Raw genomic sequence first — 16,366 nt, forward strand, 5'->3', positions numbered from 1 at the left:
CTATGAAACAACTGCCCTTTCATCTTTGTTATTTATTAAAACATGTAATGTTGAGTGCTGTACAATTTAAAGATCTATAATTGACACTAATTAATTCTATTTTCTATAGTCAATTAAAAGTGATAAAAATATTTACAGTTATAAGATTTAACAGATAAAAGTAGCAAAATTGAAACTTTTAAGCTATTTAAAAAGGATAAGATAGACAATTTAGATCAAATTAATAAAGACTAGTTCTCACTGTAGTAATTTCTGAAAACTAACAGTTTTCTTTAAAAATTGTTTACCGGTAGGGCGCGATGGCTCAAGCCTGTAATCCCAGCACTTTGGGAGGCCCAGGCGAGAGAACTGTCAGAACCCAGGGATTCGACACCAACCCGGGCAACTTGGGGAGACCTCATCTCTACAATAAATCAAAAAATTAGCCGGGCATGGCAGCACACCTGCAGTTCCGGCTACTTGAAAGGCTGAGGCAGAAGGATCACTGGAGTCCAGCAGGTTGACTCTGCAGTGGCTGTGAGCACGCCACTGCACTTCAGACTGGGCGATGGAGTGAGATTCCAACTCAAAAATAAAAAAATAGTTTACCATATGTTGACCTCTGAGAGAAGATAAACATCTCTGAAGTTTTGGCTGAGGAAGATAGTAATATCTCAAAACAGAAATGTATATTCTTGCTTATTTAAGATTCTCTTTCGCTGGGCTCGGTGGCTCAGCCTGTAATCCTGCGCCTTGGGAGCCTGAGGTGAGTGGATTGCCTGAGCCTGCGGGTTCAAAACCCGCCTGGGCAACTTGGCGAGACCTCATCTCTACAATAAATCAAAAAAAAGTCAGCTGGGCGTGGTAGCGCATGCCTGTAGAAGGCTGAGGCAGAAGGATCGCTGGAGCCCAGCAGGTCGAGGCTGCGGTGGCCAGGAGCAGTCTGGGCGACTGAGTGAGACTCCAACTAAAAAAAAAAATTCTCTTTAATTAGAAATGGAAGCTAGCTACTCTACGCTTCCTTTGTTGGCATTGTGGGGACTATGATTCACCCCACAAGCCAAGGGTCTTTTTCATGCAATTTCCTTTATCAGTGCCCTTCTTTCTCCTCATTCCTTTCCTCCTCTCCTTTGCTTCCTTGAATCCTTCCTAGGTTCCATTTGAAACCCACAAGGTTCCATTTGAAACCCACCTACTTTTCATATCTTTGTAGCCACAAAGCTGTTTTTTCATTTCCTGATCTCCTTTGGCACTTAGTGTCTTTATCAAAATCTTAACGTGCTGATTTAGTTGTTAGTTTTTCAGGCATACGTTTGTAAAGCCCTTGAAAGCAAAACAATCTGTCTATCAGAGATGCTCAAATTCTGATTGTTCTTAACAGAGTTGTTAGAATTTTATAAAATCAATGAACCCTAAGTGATATGCATGGGTTTAAGACTTAAGTTTGATCATTCTTTTAGCAGTAGAGTCTTTTTTTCTCATCCATGCTCCCCACTAGCAAACCCCATAGTAAACGTAATTATAGTACAACAATGTCTACATTGTTCAAATATATTGCCCTCAAAATGAAACATGAATGCTGAATCTTTATATGATACTCCAGAGACAACAAAAATTAGATCTCAATAATGAAATTGGCAATATGAAGAAAAATTCACTTAAGAACTATACTTCAAAGACATAAGTCTGCCCACTACTGACAGTTGTCTACTTTTCCTGAGTGTTCTCACATTCATTCTTCACTTAAAGAATAGTACTTTTTTTCAAGACTAGGGGTAACACAAGTTACAATATTTCAAAGGAGTCATGCCACTAAAACAAAATTGGAACGAAATTTGACCCCTCCAAAAGAAAAAGAAACAAAAAAATGTTATTTGAAAGGTTTGACAACAAACACTGGAAATCCTAGCCAGAACAATGAGGCAAGAGAAAGAAATAAAAGACATTCTAACTGGCAAGGAGGAAGTCAAAGTATCTTGGCTCACTGACGACATAATTGTGTACCTAGAAAATCTATAACTGTATACCTAGGAAACTCCTCCAAGAGACTTCTAGACTTGACAAACAATTTTAGTAAAGTTTCAAGACAAAATTGGTAGCATTTCTTTATACTATACCAATAATGCTCAGGCGATGAACCAAATCAAGGATTCAGTCCCACTTACAATAGACACACACACACACACACACACACAATACTTAGGAATACACTCAACTAAGGAGGAAAAATCTCTACAAGGAGAATTACAAAACACTGATGAAAGAAATTGTAGATGACACAAACAAATGGAAGAATATTCCATGCTAACGGATCAGAAGAATCAATATCATTAAAATAACCATACTGCCCAAAGCAAGATTGCTTTGGATTCAATGCAATCTCTGTCAAATTACCAATAACATTTTTCACAGAACTAGAAAAACAATCCTAAAGTTTACATGGAACAACAACAACAAAAAAGCCTCAATTGTCAAAGCAATCCTAAGCAAAAGGATTGCATTGCCTGGCTTCAAATTATACTTACAAGGCTATAGTAACTAAAACAATATGGTACAGGTACAAAAATACAGATCAATGGAACAGAGCAGAAAACCCAGCAATAAAGCCACATACCTACAATCAACTGATCTTCAACAAAACCACCAACAACAACAAAAAACAATGGAAATAGAATACCCTATTCAATAAATGGTGCTGGAAAAATTGACTGGCCATATGCAGAAGAATGAAACTGAATCCCTACCTCTCCTCATAAATAACAATTAACTCAAGAGGGATAAAAGACTTAAAGATAAGACCTGAAACTATAAAAATCCTAGAAGAAAACCTAGGAAAAACTCCTCAGGACATTGGCCTAAGCAAAGAATGAAGACCCCCAAAAGCAAATTCAAAAAAATAGACAAATGGGATTTAATTAAACTAAGAAACATCTGCACGGCAAAATGAATAATTAACAGAGTGAACAAAAACCTACAGAATGAGAGAAATTATTTGTAAATTATGCCTTAGACAAAGGACTTATATCCAGAATTTACAGGAAAACCAACAACCCCACTAAAAAATGAGCAAAGGACACAGACACTTCTCAAATGAAGACATACAAGCAGCCAATAAACATAGGGAAAAAATGCTCAACATCATTAATCGTCAGAGAAATGTAAATTAAAACCACAGTGAGATATCATCTTATACCAGCCAAAATAACTATCATTAAAAAGACAACAACAGATGTTGGTGGATGTGGAGAGAAGAGAATGCTCAGACACTGTTGGTGGGAATATAAACTAGTTCAACCTCTAAAGAAAAACAGTATGAAGATTTCTTAAAGAACTAAAAATAGAACCACGATTCATCCCAGCAGTCCCACTACTGGGTATCTACCCAAAGGAAATCATCATTTTAAAAAGACACCTGTACCCATATGTTCACCACGGCACTATTAACAATAATAAAGTAATGGAACTAACCTGAGTGCTCATCAGTGGTTGACTGGATAAAGAAACTGTGGTCTATATACATCATGGACTACTATGCAGCCATTTAAAAATCGCAAAGATTTCCTTTGCTGCAACAGGGCTGGAACTGGAGGCCATTATCCTAGGTGAACTAACTCAGAAACAGAAAACCAAACACTGCATGTTCTCACTTATAAATAGGAGCTAACAGTAGTTACTCATAGACATAAAGATGGAAATAATAGACACTGGGGACACAAAACAGGAAGATGGGAAGAGGGGTAAGGGTACAAAAACTACCTGTTGGGTACAGTGTTCACTATTCAGGGTTGGAAACATCAGAAGCCCAGGCCCCACTAGTATGCAATATGCCCAAATAACAAACATGCACTTATACTCCCGAATCGAAAATTAAAATTTTAATTTAAAAAAAATAAAAAGAAATAAGCCAACAAAAACAAACAAACAAAAGATTTGATGGACAATCTATTTTCTGTTGTTCAAAAGAATTTCTTCAGTTACCTCTCCCTCTCTCCAACTCTGGTTTCTTTAGAGGTTGAACTAGTTTATATTCCCACCAACAGTGTCTGGTTTGCTCTGGTCCAAACATTGAAAATCTGCTCTCAAACTTTACCTGTACGATGACCACTTATGTACCTAACCCTGTATTGTACTCCGCATCTTTATAAAATAAAAATAGGGAGCACAAACACACACACACGCACACACACACACATACGAAAGAAAAGAAAATCTGCTCAAAATACCTAAGCCATGGTCCTTCAGAATATTAAAGATTATTTAGTTTTCAGGAAATAAAAAATTGTATTTTCCAATACAATAAGATACATTGGGAACGTCTGGAAAAAAATCTGATTTGGGGGGGTCTGAAATTATTATAGTTCTTTTAAAAATGTCAGTTAATAGGGTGCACAATACTTGAATTTAGAAGGCAATACAATCACAGTATAGTCCTCTGAGAAAGAAAAAAAAGCAGGTTTAGGATATATTCACTATGCCTTCAAGCATCTTAGACTGGCATTGTTTTCAAAATGCTACTACAGTGCCCTCTGGTGGTGTTTTGTTTTGTTTTGTTCTGTTTTGTTTTGTTTACATTTTCCGTCTCCTAAACCCTATTTTCTTTGAGAAAAAGAATTCGGAAAGATAGAACAGCAACAACTTTCATTTATATCATAGTTGACATTTTCAATAGTACTTTCATGTGTATTATTTTATATGATTCTCCAACCTTTTATGCGCGCTCATAAGCTTCTTGAGGGCAGGAGCATTTGTCCTGTTCTTTGAGAGCCTTACAGATAGCAGACCTCCAGCAATGCAACCTGCGAAGTAAGCAGGGCAGAATTTATTAACTTTATTGAATGAATCCTGGGTTACAGGAAAAACAGACACTATTTTTCTGACTGGCTTATGAGAATCATAGCTCCTACATGCTGACAGCAGGAGATGCTTGCTGAAGAAGTATGGGGTGAATTTCATGACGTTTACAACTTTCTTTCAGATGGTTCATCAAAAAGTGTGTGCGTGAAAGAGAAGTAAATGTGGCAAAAAAAATTTATATTAATTGGTACATCTAGGTGTTTGTGGTACTGTTTTTCAAATTTTGAAATCTTGAAACTTTTAAAAATAAAAAGCCAGGTGAAGAAAAATGGATGGTTTTTAACTCCAAATTCAATACAGAAATCATTACTTATAGTATGCTTGACAGTTAGTCAGCCAACCTTGGGCTAAACACATTTACAGACCAACTTCTCCCTCTTCAGTTCTGCCCTCTGGAGCATAAGAATGAGCCCAGTTCCCCTGACAGTTGAAGACAGCTGGCGTGTTTCCCCACCCCTTGCTCCCCCCACCAGATCGTCTTTATTCCTAAGTATCTCTAGTATAATTTAAACTCGATATTCCACATGCAGTCTGAATAATATAATTATTTGGGAAAATATACCAATAAATGCTGTCTGCATTTATGTATTGGTTTGTCAACCATCTCTTACTTTTGACAAATATGGAACTTTATAAAATCCCTAAATATTTCCTCCCTGACATGCTACTAAACCATATTTATCTTATTCTATAACTTTAAGCCCAAGGATAGACCACTTATCTTCTCTGAAGTTTCAAGGTCTTTTCGAAGAAAACTGTAAGTAAACAAGGCATTTTTAATAATATAAGAGAAAAACAATATCCTCCTTGTTTTATTGTTTTTAAGTAACTTTTTATCCCTTTATTTCTGCCAATAAAAATTCTGTTCTATAGTCCTGCTTATAATGTAGCTAATAAAATTTCAGAGCCTGGCCTTAAAATGAAAGTCTTTATAATTAGCCAAATGAGTGTGGGAAGGAAATATCCCTTCTCTTTGCAGCTATGAAAAGAGAAATAAAATTGTGCATCATAAATGACTTCAAAAAACCTAATTTAATAAAGTATTAAATTAAGAATGTTCCCAAGGATATCAATTTGTTCTCATAAGCAGTATGGAAATATGTAAACATTTATAATTGTTACTAGAACATCTCCTATTCTTTGCTGCAAATAAATTTATTCTGTTAATATAAATATTTGAACCAAAATGATTTGTAAGACTACAAAGGCTTTAGAAAGTGTTGCCTTGTCCTGTGAAAGTAACCTCCAAAAGAAATCTATAATTCTGATTGTCTTACTGATAAGGTTTTGACCTGGTAAGATCATTGTAATTAACATCTCTGTATTTCTAAACAGTATTTTAATTTTTCTGTCAAATTAAAAGAAATGATTAGCACATTTTCTTCTACATGTATAATGGAATAATTAAAAACTCATGCCTTTTTTATTTCTTAACAGAGAGTCTGAGTCTATGTTTTATTTATATTAATAAATCTGGCCAGGCACAGTGGCTCAAGCACTTTGGGAGGTCGAGGCGAGAGGATTGCCAGAGCCCAGGGGTTTGAGACCAGCCTAGGCAACTTGGCAAGACCTCGTCTCTACAATAAATCAAAACGTTTTCAGGCATGGTAGCAAGCGCCTGTAGTTCCAGCTATTTGGAAGGCTGAAGTGGAAGGATCACCGAGCCCAGCAAGATGAGGATGTGGTGGCCGTGAATGTGCCACTGCACTCCAGCCTGGGTGACAGAGTGAGACTTCAACTAAAAAAAAAAAAATCCAAGCAGAAGGAAGACAGAGCAGGAAAACCATTCTATATCCAGAATGAGTGCTGATCGTAATGAGAACAAATTTCTGTCTCCTCCATAATGAAAGGGTTCTAATGTAATCAACCTGTCACAGACCAATTGTCTAGTCCCCTTAAGTTATTATACCATAGTAGGGAGCCAGGGTTGGGGTGCAACTTCTCGATCTGGTATTCAGCTGTGGCAGAGCTAGAACAGTCCTAGGGAAGGACTATGCTGTTGGGCCCATGCTCATCTCCAAGGCCACTGCATTTATAAGCCCACTGAGCAAGCACTTGGATGCCGTACTGGATAACATCCCCAGCATGGGTCATCTTGTTCACCTGATTATTGACAATGTCCTTCACTAATTAGACCTTTTGGTGAGAATCACACAGAACATAAATTTCCTTACTCAGTGACCATCATATAAAGTCCATCACATATCTCTTCAGATTCTCTTTTTACCAGTCTTACAATCCTGTGCCTTCAAAGTCCCTGGTCATCTGACTAAATCATTAATTACTACCTATAAATCAATGTAGGGCCTTACTTCAGTTGACTTCATTCTTGTCAAAGAGGACCCACAGAAATGTAATGCTTGAGGTACCGTAGCAAGATTTCACAAGTCTGCCACTACCAACTCGCAGAATATTGAGCAGAGCGTGTGTAAACCGAGCTGTAATTCTGTTTCTGTTTTATGAACTGCTTATGGAAACTCTCCCCAAGGAGTAGAAGTAAAGTAGGAGTGTGAATTAATTGCTCAGGCAATTGACTATACCTTCAGGATCTGCTTGGGCCCAGTCATATGTATCACTTCCATGTGATAATACTATCCTCCAGGGCATGTCCAGCCTTATCATTCTGTGGAATAGATAATACACAGTATATGGTGAGAAACTCAGCACAATGTGTGTCTCATAGACAGGCATTTAATCATAACCAGGGCCAAAAAGAATATGACTTTGCTCTAAAATTCTATGTTCTCCACCATGATTCTACTGTTAATGTTTCTCATGGGCTCCATTCAACATCCTGTCACAGACACTTAAAAACCATTTGTCCATAAAATGATAGCATCAGAGTTGTTCTCATGGCAGTCTAGACCAGCAGAAGAGATTTATCTTGTTCTAAGCTCTGCTCAAAGTTGACAGTCTTTTCAATCACACTATAAATAGGTGAGAGCTTCCCCAAAATAGTGCTGCCTGTGCCAGCTGCCTATTTATTAGCCATGCCTCACGTCTCCCTTAGAAATAGAACCCCAATTCTATTCAAGAAACAGGTAATAATGATCTCAGGAGAGATGAGACTCTCCCTCCACTTCAGGAAATAATCCATGATTAGTCTAATCCCATTCCCCTTTGCTATTGACTGATTTTGATACGGATTTTTCGGGTCAGCCTGGGCTTCAAAAGTGTCAGCTCAATGGGTCAGCCAACCAAACCCCAGAGAGAGTCGTGGAGGGGCTGGTAAGCCTAGCCCCACAAATATCAGCTCTAATGGGCTGGCAAGCCAAGCCTTTAGTGTTGCAACTGGGGGGGCTGGCCTAGCCCCCAGGGTGTTGACTCTAACAGGCTGGCAAGCCCAGCCCTCTGGAGTGCATTGCCTTTCAACTCCGACGATCTTCTGCGGCTCTTCAGGTTGCAGCTCTTCAGGGTCGAGGTTCTTGTCTCATGCTCAGGAAGAATAGGGATATGGACAGCCAGAAGGTGAGAAGGCAGAATTTATTGAGGACAGAAAAGCTCCCATAGTAGGAGGGGGCCCGAAGGGGTTGCCCATCTGGGGCCAAAAACCTGGAGCTTATATAGCACTAAGTCCAAACTGATTGGCTAGCACTAGCCGTCAGCTGTTGTTGTTCTCATTGGTCCCAGCAGCAAGGACCTTAAGTCTAGCTTGAGAGGCTTGCAGGGAGTTGTTTACCAACACTGAGCCTGAAAGGCCCACCAGGAGTTCACTATATTGTTACTAGAGGACTCGCCTGTCTGTATGCCTAGCTTTTCTCTAGCTATCTCCTGTCTCAATTTGGCACAGGCACATGCTGTGGTTCTGGTGAATGGAACATAAGGGGAGTTCTGCTGAAGACCGTTTGGAAGTGATTCCCTCTTGATAAAAACAAAAGTTTTTCCTGACTTTGGATGTTGTCGTGTAAAGACATGACAGACTGGAACTGCAATAGCCATCTTGCAACCATGATAGGAAAGACATGAGAATGGCAGAGAAGCCAAATTACAGCCCTGGCATCATTGAACAGCAGAATTTACCAATCCCCTCTAGACTTTTGGTTATCAATAAATATTTATTTTTTAAGCCTCTTTGATTCAAATATTCTTTTATTTTCAGACAAAATATCTGATACATATGGTACCTCCAGTACCACCTCTAAAAATCACAACGGATCGGTTAACACTTTACCAAACTGATCCTGCTGCCTACCATAGTGATCATGCCTACCTTAGCTCTACTGCCTTACCACTTAGTCTCTACCACCCCAATCTCTGGTATACTAGTTAAAATTAGGAAGACCTCCACAACTATAGCATCCCCTATCAACTACAGGGAAAATGATCCACAACACTTCCCCTCAACAATGTATTTGGTGAAAAGTTTACTTTGTGGGACTTCCCCTCAAGGAACACAGTAAATGAGTTAGGTAAACAGGCAGTACATGATACATTCTTTCCAACATTCTCTCGCTGTGTATTTATATTCCTTGCTCTATAATATCTAAAGATATATCTGGCATCTCGACTTCATTTAACATGGGTCATTTTTGAGCTCATAGTTTTCTTTATAAATAGAACAAACTATTCTAACTATTCCTATCTGTTACAGCTAGTACGGTGAATATAGAATTCTAGTAAGGGCATCCATCATGATACATTCAGCCTGATCCAAAATTATAGTCTTTCCCTCTTACCCTAGCACCCACAAAATTCGTTCTCAAAAGAATTGGTCAGCTTTTTATCAATAGGCATTAGCAAAAATAAAATACCAATTATTTTTATGTTTAACCCTTCTCCTTCCACATTTTTTGTGAATATATATTTTTTATTTTAAAATTGTGGGGTACAGTTAAGGGTTAGGTATACAAATATGCATTGTGCAAGTACCCTTGTTGATGAGGTGTGCCCCCTTCCCCAGACAGATATTGACTACCGTTAATCCCACCTCCCTTCCCCTCCCTGCCCCCCCATAGTTTCCCACCACTGCCAATCCTTTTCTTATAGTATTATGGTAGTTGTTCAAGGTCCACTTATGAGTGAGAATATGTGATACTCAAATCTTTGTTTCTGTGAGAAATCACTCAATATTACAAACTCTAATTGTATCCAGGTTACCACGAAATTCATGATTTTGTTCTCTTTTATGGCTGTGTAATATTCCATTATGTATATGTACCACATTTTTAAAATCCAGTCCTCTTTTGATAGACAGCATGGTTGGTTCCATGATCTTGCTATTGCGAACAATGCTGTGATAAACATATGTGCGCAGGTATCTTTTTTAAAGAGTGATTTGAGTTCTTCATGGTATATTCCCAGAAGGGGAATTGTGGGGTCATATGGAAAGTCGATTTTTAGAGCTTTTAGGAATTGCCACACTGATTTCCACAAAGGCTGTACTAGTTTACACTCCCACCAACAGTGTAGAATTGTTCCCTTTTCGCCACATCCTTTCCAGCATCTGTTATTTTTTGAGTTATTAGTAATGGCCATTCTGACTAGAGTTAGGTGGTATTCCTTCCACATTTAACTTAATAATTACCCTCTCACTATCTAGTCTGACTGTAATTATAAGTCTGAAGACAACAATGGATTGGAGGTGAATGGGACATGAGAAAATTGGCTCACCCTAACAGGGTTGCTGCTCAGGCAAGGTCCTTATCAGATAGGCTAAAGAAAATGTTTTAGTTGGCAAGAAAAGATCAGCGGAAATCGAGGAGTCAGGAAAATCTGACTCATTTAAGTCTTTAAATTAAATTGAAATAGATATATAATACTTTGGATCCTATTATTCCCCAATGCCCCAATTTTCACATAAAAGAGCTGGTGTGTTCCTATGGACATTGATTAATGTTGCAGTTGGAAATCTACAAGGTCAAACTTTTAATTTGGTTTCTGACTAGTTTAGGCTTAGATTTCAAGAAATAACTATTTTATTACATATTATAATTTTCATAAATCTTCTATTATTGAAATCTGAAATTTTGAGCTTACATTCTCTTTCATTAAACTTTTCAGCATTTTTAGAAGTAACTACCTACCATCACAGACTTTAAATAACTCGCACTTTAATATTCTTCCATGGCAACAATGCTATAGTCCCCAAAGCCTAGCCTTCAATTCTTCCAGGTACTCAAAGTTGATTTTTAATTAACTGTTCCACTCTTGCATATCTAGAGCTGTTCCACCCTTAGGGTCATCTGAATTTTCACTGCCTTTAGCCTCAACCAGGTCAGAAGATTAATCCCAGATTGACTTATTTCCTTGATATTCTGCTTTCTTATAACACTGCTGACACTGGTTTTGATTGAATTTCTTTGCAAGTCACAGAAATCAATTTTGACTTATTTAAAAATGATAAGGCATTTATTAAAAAGATATTGAGTAGGCCATAGAATTATCAAGAGGACTAGAGATATACAGCCTGAAATTATGTCTTAGCTTAGGCAGCAGAACTGATCTGGTCACACTTTCCTTGTCCTTAGGTTCCAGAGACTGCAAGCTGAATTATCAGTACCACTCCTGGTCACAGGATACCACCACCGGCTTGGCTGCCATTGCTGCCCCAGTAAATTAATCATAATTGCAACCTCTGCTTTCACCAGTGTCCCTCTAGGGTCTACAGTTTTCAACTTGAGGTTTTGGGCACACAACTCTGATTGCTGGGGCCTGAATTATATGACCATTCCCTGGCTGAGAGGAAATATTTTCAGACTCATAAGATGAAGAGTTCCTCAATGTCGGGCATCAGGATAATTTTTTTTTTAAATCAACATAAACCTGCTTTGTAAGCTCTTTGTTTTTGTTTGGGGTTTTCCTGAACCGAATGAAGCCTTGGGCAGATTCTACAACTCTTCCAGTATATATATATGTAAATACATATGTAAAGTATAGACTAGTCTAAAGCAATGGACCAAATGTAGAATCTGGAAAGGATATAGTTGTAGATCATCTTAAAGAAACTTCACCAAAGAGATCCACATAAACAGGTAGCATGACCCTGGTGGATGCCAAGAGCTGAAGGCAGAATCTTAAATGTCCAGGTGTGAAAAGAATCATCTCTATAGAGGAAGTGCAGGTAGGAGATCTCTAATAGGGAAGGGGTTTTTTGTGAACCCCAAAGAAATTCTCCACTCAAGAAGGAAACCAGTATCTAAGCTGAAGGGCATCAATATAAGATTGCAACTGTACTGGCCATATAAAATGTAGACTTTTCTCCAAGTTTTCCCTTTCTTCTAGGCTAGACAGTGGAAGCAAACAGTAGCTGGAATGTAGTGGAAGAAATGGATCAGGGAAGCAAGAAGTAAGTCCTTGCTCCGTCCCTCTTGTAGATTTGTCAATTTGAGGCAGACATGAGTTGGGAGAGGGGAGTTTTCATCTGGATGAAATATTGCTTTAGACTGGTCTACACTTTACTACTATATATATATAGACTCCTCCCCTAGTAGAGATCTCCTACTTGCATTTCCTCTATAAGGATGATTCTTTCCACAACTAGACATTTAAGATTCTGCCTTCAGCTCTTGGCTTCCACCAGGGTCACCCTACCAACTATGTGGATCTCTTTGGTGACGTTTCTTTAAGATGATCTACAACTATATCCTTTCCAGAGTTCACATTTGGTCCATGGAACAACACATCTGTATTCCTGTCCCCGTTCTGCTCTTCTTCATTCTGCCAATAGGCTTTTCTAGCTAGATATTATACTACAGTTCAAATATCCCCTCCAAAATTTAAGTTGACATATAATTGTCATTGTGATGTTATTAAGAGGTGGAACCATAGGCTGGGCACAGTGGTTCATGCCTAACCGCACTTTGGGAGGCCGAAGTGGGAGAATCACTTGAGCCCAGGAGTCCAAGACAAGTCTGGGCAACATAGTGAGACCTCATCTCTACAAAAAAATTGAAAAATTAGTTGGGTATAGTGGCATATGCCTATAGTCTCAGTTGCTTGGGAGGCTGAGGTAGGAGAATTGCTTGGGCCCAGGAGGTCAATATTTTGCTGCAGGAGCCAGGGTTGCACCACTGTATTCCAGCATGGGCAACAGCATGAGATCCTGTGTCAAAAGGGAAAAAAAAAAAGAGGTGGAACCTTTAAGAGGTGATTAGAACACGAGGTCTTTGCCTTCACTGGTGAATGAATTAATACTGTTAACTCAATCTCAGGAGTGGGCTATTTATTGCATGGATAGGTGCCTAATAAAAGGATAAGTTCAAATCCTATTTCTTTGTCTCCCATGCTGCCTTGCCCTTCTGTCTTCCACTATGGGATGACACAGATGAGGACCCTCACCAGATGCTGGTACCATGTTTTGGATTTCTCGGTTTCCAGAACTGTAAGAAATAAGTCTCTGTTCGTTATCAATGACCCAGTCTCAGATATTCTGTTATAGCAGCAGAAAACAGACTAGGACACCAGCCTCTTAACTTGAACGTTTTTTCACCCAGTACCAGACCTTGAGTTTTCTAGATTCCAGAGAAAACATTTCAAATTTTCTAAGAGTTTTTCTTCTTGGTTTCAGATGAAGAGGAAGTTCCTTCACTACCCTCACCATGGAAGTTGGAAGGGCATATTCAGCACACTAACAACTCTCTCCACAGATACCTTTACTTCCAAACACTTCCACTCTTCTTCATGAATTCTTCAGAGATAGGCTAATGCTGGCAGAAGAAATGTCTCCATCTTTTGGCATGTGTTACATAAGATGATCTAGCACTTTGCCTTAGTTTATGGGGGTAATTTGTTACCTATATGTGGAGGTAATTTGGTAACTATATAGCTTGGCCTTGAGTTCTTAGTTAAAACTGATATAATATAAAGAGTCCCATTTAAATTTCCTGTTATTTTTAACTATGAACATACGTTGCACTTCTCCAACCTGTCATGTTCTCCATAGTATCAAGAAAAATATATGTTCAGTTTACTGAACAATAATGGATAACTTAAAATAAATCATTACCTTATAAAAATACAAAAGAAATTTACTTCTTCAGACACACAGGACCACCCTGAAGAATATCTGGCTTTCCTATTCTGTGATCTGTGTTGCTCTTGAAAAGTAACAGAAAAAAATTGCCCAATACCATTCAGATCTGCAGCTGCAAATTAGATGCTTGTATTCCATGTTCTCCAAGAGGAATAGTTTGATGGAAAGCTTTGTTATCTCTCAGTATGAAATTTTAGTATTTAGTAGAATTAGTAGCAACCACTTTGGGCTCCCTCAAGTTCAGTCCATATGTGGCTGCCTTCAGTACAATTTCCTGTTCCAATTCAAAGGAACTATGTCAATGGCTGCCTTTACCCTCTAATGGAGAATGTAGCCAAGAAATGTGAATTAGAGCTCGTGTTAAAAAAAAAAGTTTCTCTCAAAATGGAGCAGGCACGTTTCATAAGTTCTTTCTTCAATTTTTTTTCTTATGAGCTTTATGAAATATGCTTCAGCCTTTTAAAATCTGTTTGACTATGTCTAGTGTACACTTACTTTCCTGTTACAATGTCTACAATGAAGGGTCACTTTCACTTAGTGAGTCCCTCAGTTCAAAATAATCTTTTCTTAAGGGTAAGAATTAAGTCCAAGTTAATAGATTCTCCCATTGTTTTCTCTCTTCTGCTAGATGAAATGGACAGAAAGATAGGTTAAGATTCAATAAAGGGTCTGCTTCCAAATGATGCCAGGAGGTTGAGGTTCTCCAACACGTCTATATTTTGTTACGATTCCCATTTTATGATCTGTCCTTTGAAAATATAACCTATAGTATCCACCTGGCAGGGTTATTCCTAATATAGTCCACACTAGCATTGGCTCATGTACATTCCCCTGTATCCGAGAGTTATAAAAAGTCTTCAGAAAGCTTTCTTAATGAGATTGATGGCTTCTGATTTCACCTTTTGACAATTTTTCCTTTTCATAGAAAGTAGATGTGATTCATAAGCAGACCTTGAACAATTATCATAATACTATAAGAAAGGGATTGACAGTAGTGAGAAACTGCCAGGGGGAGAGAGGGTGGGATTGGCAATTGAGGGAAATTGCCGGGGGGGGTGCACACCTCATCAACAAGTGTACCTACACAATGAACATTTGTATACCTAACCCTGAATTGCAATCCACATCTTTAAAATAAATAAATAAAAATAATAAAAAAGATATTAATAATAAAATAGAACGATTATGATAATATGCCGAAATAAAAGTTCTGTGCGTGATTGTGGTCTCTCACAATAAAAAAATAAAATAAAATAACAGAAAGTTAAGTAGATGTAATTTATACAACTACTTGTAACTCCTATTAGGTTTAATAGACTTTATTTTTAGAACAGTCTTAGGATCACAGCAAATTTGAGCAGAAAGTAGAGTTTCCATATACTCCCTGCCCAAATACATGTACAACCTACTGAATAGCCACATCTCACATTTGTTACAATGTGCCTACATTGACAGATTATCACTCAAAGTTCATAGTTTGCATTAGTTTTTCACTTTTAGTGTTTTGACAAATATAGTCCATTGGTTTTGACAAATACATAGTGACATGTATTTACCATTATAGTACCACACAAAATAGTTTCACTATCCTAAAACTTCTCTGTGCTCTTAACTATTTATCTCTCCCTCCCCCAAACCCCTGGAAACCACTGATCCTTTTACTGTCTTCCTAGTTTTACCTCTTCCAAAATATCATATAGTTGGAATCATATAAGATATGAGGTCTGACAATTAAGTTCATGAACTTGTCCTAGAATTAAGTGCTAAATATCACTACGGTCACCTTCAAAGTATTTCCCTTGGGAAGCTATGCACTGATGCCAGTGCCTAGTCCACCCATCAAAGCAATTTTTGAACTCTTTTTCCTGGAATGCCCATCAGAGCTGCCATCATATTACCCTTGATGTCCTGAATATCATCAAAATGTCTTCCTTTCAATATTTTCTTTATCTTTGGGTAAAGAAAAAAGTCACTGAGGGACAGATCAGTTGAGAAGGGAGGATATTCCAATACAGTTATTTGTTTACTAGCTAACAGTGCTGTGTGAGCTGCTGCATTGTCATGATCCAAGACCTCCTTCAGGACCATTTTTGCACATACCTATCTCATGCCAAGATTTTCAGTTAAGATTTTCCTGTTTCTCTATCGATGTTTATTTGGTCTGTTATGCTTCTCATAGCCAGCCGACAATTTTGACACAAAATTTGATGACTTTTTGCAATGTTTTCATCAGTTCTGCTTGTTACTGGCCATCCTGACCTCTCTTCATCAGTGATGCTTTCTCTCCCCTCAAAAGATGTTTAGTCCATTTATACACTGCCATTTTCTTCATGACATTATCCCCATAAACATGGACTAACATGTCCCTAATTTCACTTCCACTCTTGCCAAGTATAGCAAGGAATTTAATGTTTGTTTGTTGCTCTAATTCAAACTCTAGCATTCTCGTGACAACTCTGATGGCCATTCCAGAAAAAAACTTCCAAAACTGCTCTGATGAGTGGACTAGGTGTTGGTGTCGGTGCATAGCTTCCCAAAAGGAGTACTTCAAAGTCTTCAGCA

The sequence above is a fragment of the Carlito syrichta genome, unplaced genomic scaffold, assembly GCF_000164805.1.
Source record: "Carlito syrichta isolate Samal-C Ts95f unplaced genomic scaffold, Tarsius_syrichta-2.0.1 Scaffold310768, whole genome shotgun sequence".
NCBI classification, from domain to species: domain Eukaryota; kingdom Metazoa; phylum Chordata; class Mammalia; order Primates; family Tarsiidae; genus Carlito; species Carlito syrichta.